Source organism: Castor canadensis, chromosome X, assembly GCF_047511655.1.
Source record: "Castor canadensis chromosome X, mCasCan1.hap1v2, whole genome shotgun sequence".
Classification (NCBI taxonomy): Eukaryota; Metazoa; Chordata; class Mammalia; order Rodentia; family Castoridae; genus Castor; species Castor canadensis.
Window position 1 is genome coordinate 88,912,691 of NC_133405.1, and position 15,576 is coordinate 88,928,266.

Below are 15,576 nucleotides of genomic sequence, written 5' to 3' on the forward strand. Positions count from 1 at the left end.
CTGGATGGTTTCTATAGCTTGGTTATTGTGATCAGTGCTGCAGTAGACATTGGTGTGCAATTTCTCTATTTTATCCTGGCTTACATTCTTTTGGATATATGCCCATGAGTGGTAACACTGGATCATATGACAGTTCTATTTTTAGCTTTTAAGGAGTTTCCATATTGCCTACCATAATGGTTGCACTTATTTTCCTTCCCACCAGCAGTGTCAAAGGGCTCCCATTTCACCACATTCTCATCTGCATTTGTTGTTGTTTTTGCTCTTAAAGATGGTCATTCAAACTGGGTTGAGGTGAAATCTTAGTGTAGATTTCTTTTAGATTTCATTTATGGCCAGGGAATTTGAACAATTTTTCATGTATTTATTGACCATTTGTACCTCTTCCTTGGAAAATTTCCTTTTCAGTGCATGCACCCATTTCTTCATTGAGATATTGATTGTGTGGGAGTTGGGTTTTTTTGAGTTCCCTGTAGATTCTGGATATTAGTCTCTTTTTAGATGACTAGCTGGCAAAGATTTTCTCCAATTCCCTGGGCAGTCTCTTAAGTCTAGTGATTGTTTCTTTTGCTATGCAGTAGCTTTTTATCTTGATGCAGTCCCATTTGTTCATTCTTTCCCTTAATTGCTGAGCCATAGGATTTTTATTTAGGAAGTCATTTCCTATGCCTATATATTCCAGTGCATTTCACATTCCTTCCTGTTCTTGTTTCAGTGTTTCAAGTGTTTTTAACTTCTTTGATCAAGTTTGAGTTGATATTGGTACAGGGTAAAGGACAGGGATCTAGTTTCAGGCTTCTACACGTGAATATCTCATTTTCTCAGCAACATTTGTTGAAGTGGCTTTATGTTTTCATTGTGCTATTTGGGTTCCTTTTTCAAAAATAAGTTGGTTGTTGCTGCATGGGTTAATGTCTGAGTTTTCTATTGCAGTCCATTGGTCCTCATGTTCATTTATCTGACAATGCCATGCTTTTATCATTATGTCTCTGTAGCATAGTTTGAAATCAGGAATTTTGATTCCCCTAACATTGGACTTTTCACTCAGAATTGTTTTGGCTATTTGAGGTCTCTTGTGTTTCCATGTGAATTTTAGGGATATCTGTCGTTTTTCTTTTTCTTCTTCTTTTTTTTTGGTGGTACTTGGATTTGAACTCAGGTCCTGACACTTGCTAGGTAGGCACTTTACCATTTGAGCCACTCTATCAGCTCAAAATTTCTTTATTTTTCTTTGCAGCACTGGGGTTTGAACACGGGACCTCACATTTGAAGGTAGGCACTCTTACCATTTGAACCACTCTTCTAGACCTATGACTGATTTTTCTATCTCTGTGAAGAACGTGATTGAAATTTTGACAAGCACTTTTGTTAGTATAGCCATCTTCACAATGGGAAAATTTTCCATCTTCTGATGTCTTCTTTGATTTTTCTCTTCAGTGATTTATCGTTTTCATTGAAAAGTTCTTTCCTGTCCTTTGTCAATGCAGACTCAACTCCCAGAGTGGAGTGTTGTGTACGACATTCAACTTCCCAACTATGTTCAATTTAGAATGGCAGTTATATATTTCTTTGCCATATAGCATGCTGGAGCATTATAACCCAAAATGAATTTTTCTTGAAATTGAAAACAGTGATGGATGGAGAGTAATCCTGTGAAATACAGACTCAATTCCCAGATTTAGGATAATCCTATGAAACCAAGACTCAATTCCCAGAATGGAACATTGTGCAGGACAGTCAAACCTCTAAGTTTGTTTTAGAATGGTAGTTGCATGGTTCTCTGTCAAAGCATAATAGAGCATATGAGACAAAAAAGGATGTTTCTTCAAATGGAAAATGGTGATAGATGGAGAGCAGTCCTGTGAAACAGATATTCAATACGAAGAGTGCAACGGTATGCTGGACTTTCAACCTTGTAACTCAGTTCATTTTAGAATGCAGTTACATGTTTTTCCTGCCATATGACATAGTGGAATATTCTGCAACAAGATTAGTGTTCCTTTAAATTTAGAACCATGCTAGCTGGAGTGAAATATGATGAAATACAGATTCAATTTCCAGAGGGGAACATTTTGCAGGACATTCCATCTCGTGACAATGTTGGTTTTAGAATGGCAGTTACATGTTTCTCTGCCACATAGCCCAAGACAGCATTATGAGCCAAAACAAATGTTTCCTCAAATTTAAAACAGTTACAGCTTAAGACTAATTCTATGAAATACACAGTCAATTTCCAGGGTGGAACACTGTGCAGTACCTTCAACCTTCTAACTAAGTTCATTTTAGAATGGCAATTACATGTATTTCTGCCATACAGCACAATAGAACATCAGGATCCAAAACGAATGTCTCTTCAAGTGAAAACAGTGATAGATGGAGAGTAGTCCTATGAAATACAGTCTCATTTCCCAGAGTGGGACATTGTGCAGGACAGTCAACCTTCTAAGTTGTTTGTACAATGGGAGGTACATGTTACTCTGAAACATAGCATACTAGAACATTATAATATAAAGTGAATGTTTTTCTACTTGAAATCACTGGTAGTTGGAGAGCAATCCTATGAAATAAATTCAATTCAGAGAGTGGAGTATTGTGCAGAAATTTCAACATAACTAAGTTTGTTTGAAAATAGTAGTTGCATTTCCCTCTGTCATACAGCTTAATAGGGCATCATGAGCCAAAATGAATGTTTCTTGACAATGAAAATGATGATAGATGTAGAATAATCATACGAAGCACAGACTCAATTCCCAAAATGCAACATTGTGCAGGACATTCAAGCTTATAAGCTTGTTTTAGAATGGCAGTTGCATGTTTTTTGGCCATACAGCATAATAGAGCACATGAGCAAAAAGGAAATTTTCATTAAATGGAAAATGATGATAGGGAGTAATCCTATGAAATTCAGACTCAATGCCAAGAGTGGAACATTGTGCCAAACATTGAACCTTGTTACTTAGGTCATTTGAGAATGACAGTTACATGTTTTTCTGTCATGCAGCATAGTGGAGCATTCTGAGACAAAATGAATGTTTCTTCAAGTTGAGAACAGTGATAGATGGAAAGTAATATTACAAAATACAGACTGACTTCCCAGAGTGGAACATTTTTCAGGACACTCATCTTGTAACAAAGTTTGTTTTAGAATGGCAGTCACTTTTGTCTCTTCCATACAGCACAAGAGAGCATTATAAAGCCAAAATGAACATTTCTTGAAATTTAAAATGGTGATAGAGTGGAACATTGTGCAGTACCTTCAACCTTCTAACTAAGCTGGCTTTAGAATGGAAATTACATGTTACTCAGCAACTGCATACTAGAGCAGTATAATACAAAATAAATGTTTTTTTCTACTCGAAATCACTGATAGTTGGAGAACAATCCTATGATATTGACTCAATTCCCAGAGTGGAATACCTAAGTTATTCAACCTTCTAACTAAGTTCATTTTAGAATGGCAGTTACATTTTGCTGTGTCATACAGCATAATACAGCACTATAAGCAAGAATTAATGTTTCTTCAAATTGAAGAGGTAATTGATGGAGAGTAATCCAATGAAATGCAAACTCAATTGCCTCAGTGGAACATAGTATAAGACAATAAACCTAAGTTGGTTTTAGAGCAGGAGTTACATATTTCTCTGTCACTGAGCATTATAAGACAAAAATCATGCATCTTCCAATTTAAGACTGAAAGAAGGAGAAAAACCTATGAAATGCAGACTGATTTCCACAGTGGAACATTGTACAGGCCATTTAACCTTCTAACTAAGATTGTTTTAGAATGGTTTCAATGCCATATAGCATAAGAGCATTATGAGCCAAAGTGAATGTTTACTCAACTCGAAAATAGTGGTTATTGGACAGTAAACTGCCAAAAACCAGACTCAAATCACAGATTCGAACATTGTGCAGGACATTCAACTTTTTAATAAGTTCGTTTTAGAATGGCAGTTACATGCTTCTCTGACAGACAGCATAATAGAGCACTATGAGCCAAAATAATGTTTTTCTCAAATTGGAAAAGATCACAAATGAAGAGTAATCCTATGAAATACAGACTCAATTTGAAGAATGTATCATCATGCAGGACAATCAGCCTTTGAACTATGTTTGCTTTAGAATGACAGTACATGTTTCTATGCCATGCAAAATAATGGAGCATTATGAGCCAAAATGAATGCTTCTTCAACTTGCAGAAAGGGAGAGTTGTGGTGTAACTCAGCGTGTTAGAGATGGAGTTCTCAGAACACAACATTGTACTGGACATTCACTCTTTTAAGTTTGTTTTAGAAAGGCAGCTGGGTGTTTCTCTGCCATACAGAATAGTAGAACATTATGAGCCAAAATGAATGTATCTTTGAATTGAAAATGGTTATAGATAGAGAGAACAATTCTATGAAAACTGACTAAATTCCCATAGTGGAACATAGTGCAGGATATTCAGCCTTATTATTATATTTGTTTTAGAATTGCAGTTAAATGTTTCTCTGCCCATGCACCATAATAGAGCAATATGAGTCAAACTGTATGTTTTTCTAATTGAAAATGTTGATAGATGGAGAATATTACTACACCACACAGATGCAATTCCCTGAGTGAAAAAATTTGCAGGATATTTAACCTTCTAACAAACTTCATTTTGCAATGGCAGTTACATGTTACTTTGCCATACAGCATAATACAGCATTATTAGCCAAAATGATGTTTCTCCAAATTGAATTGGTGATAGATTCAGAGTAGTCTTATAAATGGATACTAATTCTGAGTCTACACCCTGGAACAGGGTGTAAGTATTCAGCCTTCTAACTAGATTGGTTTTACGCCGGGTGTTACATGATCCTCTGCCCTATGGCATAATAGAGCAGTATGAGCCAAAATGAATATTTCTTGAAGCTGAAATCAGTAATAGATGAAGCATAATCCTGTGAAGTACAGGCTCAATCCCCAGATTGTAACACTGTGCAGGACATAAACATCCTAACTAAGTTGGTTTTAGAATGGGAGTTACAGTTTTCTCTGCTATATACCATAATAAAACATTATGAGCCTAAATGAATGTTTCTTCAAATTGAATACAGTGATAGATGTAGAATAATCCTATGTAACGCTGACTCAACTCCCAGAATAGAACACTGTGCAGGACATTCAAGCTTCTAAGATTGTTTAAGAATGGCAGTTGTATGTTTCTCTGCCATACAGGATAACAGAGCATATGAGCCAATACGATTGTTTCTACAAAAGCAAAATGGTGATAGATGGAGAGTAATTCTATGAAATACAGACTCAATGCCAAGAGTAGAACATTGGGCCAGGCATTCAACGTTGTAACTTAGTTCATTTTAAATGGCAGTTACTTGATTTCTGCCATACAACCTAGTGGAGCATTCTGAGTTAAAATGAATGTTTCTTCAAATCGAGAATGGTGATGGGTGGAAAGTAATATTACAAAATACAAACTGAATTCCTATAGTGGAACATTTTTCAGGACACTCCATCTTGTAACTAAAGTTCATTTTTAAATGGCAGTTGCATATTTCTCTGCTGTATAACATAAGAGAGCATTATGAACCAAAATAGATGTTTGTTCTACTTGAAATTACTGGTAGTTGGAGAGCAATGCTGTGAAATAGACTCACTTCCCAGAATGGAACGTTGTGCAGGCTATTCAACCTCGTAAATTAGTTGGTTTTGGAATGGCAGTAACATTCCCCTTTGTCATGCACCACAATACAGCATTCTGAGCAAAAATGAATGGTTGTTCAAATTGAATGGGTGACAGATGCACAGTAATCCAACGAAATGCACACTAAATTCACTGAGTGGACCATTGTGAGGGGCAATGAACCCTCTAAGGTAGTTGAATTTAGTATGAGACTTTAACGTTTCTCTGCCATCCAGTGTAATAGAGTATTATGAACCTATTAAGTGACTATTAAGTCACTATTAAGTGACTGCTTCCTAAGGAAAATGGTGACAGATAGAGAATACTCTTATGAAGTAGAGACTCAATTCCAAGAATGGACCATTGTGCAGGACATTCAACCTTGTAACTAATTTTGTTTTAGAAAGGCAGTTACCTGTTTCTCTGTCACACAGAATAATAGAGCAATATACACCAAAATGAATGTTTCTTCTAATTGAAAATGGCAAAAGATGGAGAGTATTCCTGTGAAATATAAATTAAATTACCAGAATGGAACATTGTGTGGGAACATTTACACTAGAATGGGAGATACGTGTTTCTCTGCCATACATCATATTAAAACATTATAGGCAAAAAAATGTCTCTTCAAATTGAAAACAATGATAGGTGGAGAATAATCCTATGAAATGCAGAATAATTTCCACGGTGAAACATTTTGGATTTCATTCAACCTTCTAACTTAGTTCATTTTAGAATGGCGGTTACATTTTTCTCTGCCATACAGTATAAGGGAGCAATAAAAGCAAAAAGAACGCTTCTTCAAAATGAAACTGATGATAGATGGAGGACAATCCTTTGAAAGAAGACTGCATTACCAAAGTGGAACATTGTGCAGGACATTCTACTTCTTACTAAGTTCGTTTTAGATTGGCAGTTACATATTTCTCTACCGTAAAGCATCAGAGAGCATTGGGAGACAAAATGAATGTTTCCTCAACTGAAACCAGTGGTAGTTGGAGAAAATTTGTACAAAATAGTCTCAATTCCCAGAGAGGAACATTGTGCAAACTATTCACCTTCCAGCTAACTTCATTTTACAATGACAGTTACATTTTTCATTGACATAGAGCACTAAAGCCAAAGCAAACGTTTCTTAAATTGAAAGTGGTAATAGATGCAGAGTAATATTATGCTATACCGACTCAAATCCCAGGCTGGATATGCAGGACATTTAACCTTCTAACTATGTTTCTTTTCGAATGAGAGTTACTTGTCTCTCTGCCATGCAGTACAATGGAGTATTATGAGCCAAAATGAATGTTTCCTCAAAATTAAAATGGAGATAAATCAAGAGTAAGACTAAGAAATACAGCTTAATTCCCAGAGTGGAACATTTTGAAAGACATTAAACTTTGTAACCAAGTTCATTTCAGAAGGGCAGTTACATGTTTCTTGGTCATGCAACATATTGGAACATTATGAACCAATGTGAAGGTTTCTTCAACTTGAAAATATTAACTTGGAGAGTAATCCTATGAAATACGGAGTAACTCAAAGACTGGAACATTGTGTAAGACCATCAACTTTCTAAGTAAGTTGGCTCACAAAGGAGTTATAGGGTTCTATGCCGTAGAGCATTGTGAGCCAAAATGAATGTTTCTTCAACTCGAAAACAGTGATAGCTGGACAGCAATTCTATGAAATGCAACTATGTGCAGAACATTCAACCTTCTATGTAAGTTGGTTTTAGAGTGGGAGTTACATGTTTCTTTGCCATATAAGCCAAAATAAACATTTCTTTAAGTTAAAATTGCTGAATGGTGTGGAGTAATGCTATGACATACAGACTCCATACACCAAGTGGAACATTGTGCAGGACATTGTACTGACTAGTTAAGGCCATTTGAAAGGGCAGTTACATGTTTCTCTGCCATAGAGCAGAATAGAGAATTACAAGCCAAATGAATGTTTTTTTCAAAATGAAGATGGTGATAGACGGAGAGTAATCCTATGAAATACAGACTAATTCTCAGAGTGAGACATTGTTCATGATCATTCCACCTTTTAACTAAGTTTGTTTAAGGATGGTAATTACATGATTCTGTGCTATAAAGACAGATAAAGCATCATGAGCCAAAATGAATGTTTCTTCAAACAGAAAAGGGTGCTAGAGAGTAGTCCTATGACGTACAGATTCAACACAGAGTTGAATTTTGTGCAGGAATATTCAACCTTCTAACTAAGTTGGCTTTGAAATGGAAGTTTTATGTTCCTCTGACATCCGGCATAATCAAAGACTTTGAACCAAAAATGAATGCTTCTTCAAATTGAAAATGGAGAGAGATTAGAGTAATAAAATGAAATACAGATTCAATTCCCAGTGCGTAGCATTGTGCTGGACAGTCAACTTTTTAACTAAATTTGTTTAAGAATGGCAGATAGGTTGTTCCCTGCAACATAGCATAATTGAGCATTAAGAGCCTAAAATAGATGGAGAGTGATATGGTGAAATACCAACTCAATTCCTAGGTTGGAACATTGTGCAGGACATTCAACCTTCTAACTATGTTGCTTTTAGAATGGGAAATACTTGATTCTCTGAGATGCAGCATAATGGAGCATTTTGAGCCAAAATGAATGTTTCTTCAAACTTAAAACAGTGATGGATAGATAGTAAACCTATGAAATACAGACTAATTCCCAGAGTGAAACGTTTTCCAGGACATTCAGCCTTCTAAGGAAGTTGGTTTTACAAGAACAGTTACATGTTTCTCTGCCATGCAACATAATGGAACACTATGAGCCAAATGAAATTTTCCTTAACTTGAAAATGGTTATAGTTGGAGAGTACTCCTGTGAAATACAGACTAATTTCCAGATTGGTACATTGTGCAGGACATTCAACATTCTAACTAATATCGTTTAAGAATGGCAGTTACATGTTTGTCAGCCATGCAGGATTATTCAGCATTTTGAACAAAAAATGAATGTTTCTTCAAATTGAAAATGGTGGTAGAAGGGGAATACTTCTATGAATTACAGACTCAATTTCCAAGGGAAATTTGAGCTTGATATTCAACCTTGTAATTAAGTTCATATTAGAATGGCAGTTACATGTTTCTCTGCCATGCACCAGAATAGAGCATTATGGGTAAAAATGAATGTTTTTTACAATTTAAAATGGTGGCAGATGGAAAGTAATTCTATGAAAAACAGACACAATGCCCAGAGTGGAAGGCTGTCCAGGACATTTAACCTTCTATCTCAGTTTGTTTTAGGTTGGCAGGTACATGTTTCTCTGCCATACAGCGTAATAGTGCACTATGAGCCAAATGATGTACCTTTAAATTGAAAACTGTGATAGACAGAAAGTAATCCTATGTAACACAGACTCAATTCCCAGGGTGAACATTGTACAGAAACATTCAACCTTCTAACTACGTCAGTTTTACAATGGGTGTTACCAGTTTCTCTGCCCTACAGTATAATTGCACATTAAGAGCCAAAGTGAATGTTTCTCCAAATTTAAAACAAAAATAGATGGATGATAATCTTATGGAATAGACACTCAACTACCAGAGTGAAGCATTGTGCAAGGCATTCATCCCTCTAAGTAAGTTGGATTTAGAATGGGAGTTACATGTTTCTCTGCCGAAGTGCATGATGAAGCATGATGAGCCAAATTCAATGTTTCTTCAAATTGAAAATGGTCATAGCTGGAGAATAGTCCTATGAAATAAATTCTCAATTCCAAGAGTGCAACACCATGCAGGACATTCAACCTTCTAACGAAGTTGGTTTTAGAATGGAAGTTTCATTTTGTTCTGCCCAACAACATAATAGAGCACAATGAGACAAAAAGAATGTTTCTTAAAATTGAAAACAATGATAGATGAAGAGTAATCCTATGAAATACAGACTCAATTCCCACACTGGAACATTGCGCAAGACATTCCACCTAATAATTAAGCCAGTTTTAGGATGGATATTTCATGATTCTCTGCCATACAGCATGACAGAATATTAAGACCAAAATGAAAGTTCCTTAAAATTGAAAGCCATGATAGATGGAGAGGAATACTATGAAATATAGACTAAATTTTAAGAGACAAACATGAATAGGACAGTCTACCTTCTAACTAATTTCATTTTAGAGTGGAAGCTACATGTTTCTCTGCCATACAGCATAAGAGCATTTGGAACCAAAATGTATGTTTCTTCAAATTGAAAATGGTGATAGATGGACTGTAATCCTATGAAATAGAGAGTCAAATCCCAAATTGGGACTGCTTTAGGCTATTCAACCTTCTAACTAAGTTGGTTTTAGGATGGCAGTTTCATGTTTCTCTATCATACAGCACAGTACATCATTATGAGCCAAATGGAATGTTTCTTCAAATTGAAAACTGTAATAGTGGAAAGTAACCCTGTGAAATACCATATTGTATAATAGAGCATTATGAGCTAAAATCAATGCTTCTTCACATTTAAAATGGTGAAAAGATAGTGAGCAATCCGATGAAATACCGAGTTAGTACCCAGAGAGGAACATTGTGCAGGACATTCAACTTTGTAACTAAGTTGGTTTTAGAATTGGATAGAGCATTATCAGACAAAATAAATTTTTCTTCAAATTGAGCACGCTGACAGAGGTTTGTTCTATGAAATACAGAATCAACTCACAGAGTGGAATTTGTTCATGACATGGAACCTTCTAACTAAATTAGTACTACAAAGGAAATGACATTTTTCTCTGCCATATAGCACAGTAGAGTATTAGGAGCCAAAATGACTGTTTCTTCAGATTCAAAATGGTTATGTTGGAGAATAATCTTATCGTGTACTGACTCAGTTCCTAGAGTGGAATGTGTTGCAGGACATTCAACCTTCAAAGAAAGTTGAATTTAGAATGTGAGTTTCATGTTAATCTGCCATAAAGTTCTATAGAGGATAATGAGCCCAAAACAATTTTTCTTCAAATTGAAAACAATGATCGATGGAGAGTAAGCCTATGAAATACAGATCAATTCCCAGAGTGGATCATTGTGTTGAACATTCAATTGTCAGTAGTTCATTTGAGAATGGCAATTACGTGTTTCTTGGCCATAAGCATAGCAGACCATTATGAGCCAAAATGATCATTCTTTCAAATTGAAAATGGTGATAGATGACAGAAATACTAAGAAATATAGTCTCAGTTTCCAGAGAGGAACATGAGTAGGACATCCAACCCTCTAACTAAGTTTGATTTAGGATGGTAGTTGCATGTTTCTTTGTAATACAGCATACAAGCATTAGGAGGCAAAATGCACGTTTCTTCAAATAGAAAATGGTGACAGATGGAGAATAATCTTATGAAATACGGATCCAACTCCCATAGTAGATCATGTGCAGAACATTGAACCTTCTAACTAAGTTTGTCTGAGGGTGGAAGTTACATAGTCTTCTGCCATACAGCACACAAGAGCAATGTGAGCCAAAAGAAATCTTTCCTGAAATTGAAAATGATGATAAATGAAGAGTCACCCGGTGAAATACACACTTGATTCACAAATTGAATCATTTGCTATATAGTCAGCCTTCTGACTGTGCTGGGTTTTGCATGGCAGCTACATGTCTCACTTTCATGCAGCATAATGGATCATTACTAGCCAAAGGAATGATTCTTCAAATTCAAAAAGGTGATAGATGAAGAGTAATCCCATGATATATGGATTCTATTCCCACAGTGGAACACAGTGCAGTAACATTCAACCTTCTAACTACATTCGTTTTAGAATGGCAGTAACGTGTCACTGCCGAGTTGCATATTAGAGCTTTATGAGCCAAAATGAATGTTTCTTAAAATTTTTAAATGGTGACAGATGGAGGATAATCCTATGAAATAGTGACTCAATAACCAGAGTGGAATATTGTGCATTACGTTTGACTTTGTAACTAATGAAGTTTTAGAATGTGAGTTACAGGTTTCTCTCCCATACAAAATAATAGAGCATTATTGGCCAAAATAAATGTTTCTTCTACTTCAAATTTCTGACATATGGAGGGCTATCCCATGAAATATGGAGTCAGTTCACAGAGTAGAACATTGTGCAGGGCATTCAGCCTTGTAACTAAGTTTGTTTTAGGTTGGCACTTATAAGTTTCTGTGCCATACAGCACAATAGAGCATTATGAGACTACATGAATGCTTCTTCAAGATGAAAATGGTGATATGCTGAAAAATAATCCTATCCAATATAAACCCAATTTCCAGAAAGGAACACAGTGTAATACATTCAAGCTTCTAACAAAGTAGATTTTTGAATGGGAGTTTGCTATTAAACTGCCATATAGAACAGTAGAGAATAATGAGCCATAAAGAATGTTTCATCAAATTGTTAACAATGATAGATGGAGAGTAACCCTGTGATACACAGACTCAATTCCTATATTGGACTATTACTCAGGATATTCAACCTTCTTGCTAAGTTCTTTTAGCTATGGCAGTTACATGAGTCTATGCCATACAGCGTAACAGCATTATGAGCCAAAATGCATGCTTCTTCACGTTGAAAATGATGATAGGAGAATAATCCTATGAAATGTAGACTCATTGTCACTGTTGAATATTGTGCAGTACTTTAGACCTTTTAACTAACTTTGTTTTAGGTTGGCAGTTCCATACATCATACTAGAGAATTATGAGGCAAAGTGAATGTTCCTTAATATTGAAAACTGCGAGAGATAGAGAGAAATCCTATGAACTACAGATTCAATTACCAGGGTGGAACATGAAGAGGAAATTCAACCTTCTAATAGGTTCATTTTAGAATGACAGCTACATGTTCCACTGACACACACATTAATAGATCATTATGCACCAAAATGAAGCACTTCATATTGAAAACCATGAAAGATGGAGAGGAATCCTATGAATTATAGTCTCAATTCCCAGAGTCTAATACTTTGCTGGACATTGAACCGTCAAGTAAGGCTGGAGCCCGGCAAAGGTAGTGTCAGGGTTGGCATCAGGCCTTCAGGAGGCAGCCCTGAGTGCTTGGGCTTGGTGCAGACCATTTCCTTCACTAACCAAGGAAGTGGAGGTGGAGTCCTTGGCAGGGAACCCGGGGGCTCAGACTCTGGCCCAGGCGGCACTGTTGGGAAGGCATCAATCAGGCTCATGAGTGGGGACATGGGAGCCTTGAACTCCGGGGGGGGGGGCACTGGTGGCAGTGGCAGAGGAGGTAGCAGCACGACCAACATGGGCACTAGCTTCCCTCTTCCCAGAGCGACACTGGGCCAGGACAGAGGGAATGTGACCACGGTAGTAGCCACCTTAGGTCAAGGCCCAGAACACTCCCAAGAGGTGTCTTAAACAGGCATCAGAGTGATTGACACTAGCTCATTTGGGGTCATGTACCAGGTACAGCTGACAGAGACAAGGGAACTGGTGGCCATCAAGAAGGTTCTTCAGGACAAAGGGTTCAAGAACTGAGAGATGCAGATTAAGCAGAAACTGGACCACTGTAATATTGTGACACTGCAGTACTGTTTCTATTCCAGTGGGGAAAAGAAAGATGAGATTTATTTAAACCTGGTGCTGGAATATGTGCCTGATACAGTGTACCTGATGGCTTGCCATTTTACCAAGGCCAAATTAACCATCCCTATTATCTATGTCAAGATGTACATGTACCAGGTCTTCCAGAGCTTGGCCTACATCCACCCCCAAGGTGTGTGTCACCATAGCATCAAGCTCCACAACATTCTGGTGGACACTGTTAATGTTGTCCTCAATCTTTGTGATTTTGGCAGTGTAAAGCAGTTGGTGCAGGGAGAGCCCAATGTCTCCTACATCTGTTCTCATTACTACCATGGCCCCAGCTCATCTATGGAGCCACAGATTACACCTCATCCATCCACGTGTGGTTAGCTGACTGTGCATTGATTGAGCTCCTTCTTGACCAGACCATTTTCTCTGGGGACAGTGAGGTGGACCAGCTGGTGGAGATCATCAAGGTATTAGAAACACCAACTCAGGAGCAAATCCAAGAGATGAATGCCAAGTACACAGAAGTCAAGTTCCTCCAGATTAAAGCACACTCCTGGACAAAAGTTCTCAAATCTTGGACACAGCCAGAGGACATTGTACTGTCCCTCAAGCCTATTGGTGTACATTCTGTCCCTGAGGTTTACCCCATTCCCCAGAATCCTGTGCCCACAGTTTCTTTGATGAACTGCTGTGTGTCTGAGCCCAGCTCCCCCACAGTCACCTGCTTCTCCCCTCTTCAATTTAAGTACTGGTGAGCTCTCCATCCAACTTTCTCTCAATGCCATTCTTATTCTTCCTCACTTGAGGTCTCTGGAAGGCAGTACTACCCTCACTCTATCCTCACAAGCTTTAACTGACACTCAGACCAGCTCAGACTGGCAGCCAGCTGAACCCACACCTGCCCTCAATAACTTCCTGAGGGCCCCACCACCAAGTCTTCCATGTCCATCTGGGAGTCTCAAGTGGGGCTGAGAAGGCAGGCCATAGCCCATCAAGCTGTTTCCATGGCTGGGACCCAAGACTACATGCAGAGGTAAATGAGTCCCTACCCTCACCTCTAGTCCCTTGCTCACCAGCCTCACCTATGGTGGGCTTTTTAAGAGGAGTTTAACTGGTTTGGGGAGGGAAGAGATGGAAGGACAGGGGATGGGGTATGAGACCCTCTTACCCCCATGGCACCCTTCCCTCCCCCAGACTTCCAGCTCCTCCCTTGTCCCTTGAAAATACACCCAACTCAACCCATCTCAACTCCTCTTCCCTTCCTTGCTCCTCCCCCCAGGTGTAAATAGATTGTTTTAATGTTTTTCTTAAAACAAATGTTGATTCACACCATGCACCCTGCCCTCTTCTCTTACAGCTATATCTCCCCTCCTGCCTTCTGCTCCAAAGACCTCCTCCCTCCTCAGCCCACTCTGAAGGACTATGGGAGTGGAGAGAGTCCCTGGTGTCTTAATTTCCACAGTAAGGTTTGCCTGTGTACAGACTGCCATTTAGTAAATTATCAGCATGAATGAAAAATGGAAGTTACATCTTCCTCTACCATACAGCATACTAGACCATAATGAGAAAAATTAATGTTTCTTCAAATTGAAAATAGTGATTGATGGCGTCTAATCCTGGACATATATTCCCAGAGTAAAACATTGTTCAGGACATTCAAACTTCTAACTACGTTCTTATTCCAATGGCAGTTACATGTTTCTATGGTATACAGCACAAAAGAGCATTCTGACCAAAAATGAATGATTCTTCAAATTGAAAATGGTGATACCTGGGGAGTAATCCTACAATTTACAGACTCAGTTCCTAGAGTGGAACTTTAAGTAGGACCCACTAACTAGTTTTAAGCATGGAAGTTATGTGCTTCTCTGCCACACAGCATAGTACAGCAGTATTAGCCATAATGTATACTTCTTCAAAATGAAAACAGTGATAGATGGAGAGTAATCCTATGACACAGAGACTCAGTTCCCAGAGTGGAACATGGTGGATGACATTCAACCTTCTAAAAAGTTGGTTTTTGAATGGAAGTTTCACGTTGTTCTGCCATACAGCATAATAGAGCATAATGAGACAAACAGAATGTTTCCTAAAATTGAAAACTATGACAGTTGGAGAATAATCCTACGAAATACAGATTCAATTCCCAGTGTGGAACATTGTGTGGGACATTCCACCTAATAATTAAATTAGTTTAAGAATGGCTATTTCATGATTCTCTGCCATGGAGAATGCTAGAATATTTACACCAAAATGAAACTTTTTTTCAATTTCAACTTTAAAATTGAAAATTGTGATAGATGGGAAGCAATCCTATGAAGTGTGGACTGTATTCCAAGAGTGGAACATTGTGCAGGATTTTTGACCTTCTAAACATCTTCATTCTCTGCAATCC

The 15,576-nt window shown here is 37.7% G+C and overlaps 1 pseudogene; it reads left to right on the plus strand.

The window, feature by feature from the left end:
- The first annotated feature begins 12,545 nt into the window (after positions 1 to 12,545).
- Positions 12,546 to 14,153, plus strand: LOC141419471 (glycogen synthase kinase-3 alpha pseudogene; annotated as a pseudogene).
- Positions 14,154 to 15,576: the final 1,423 nt, after the last annotated feature.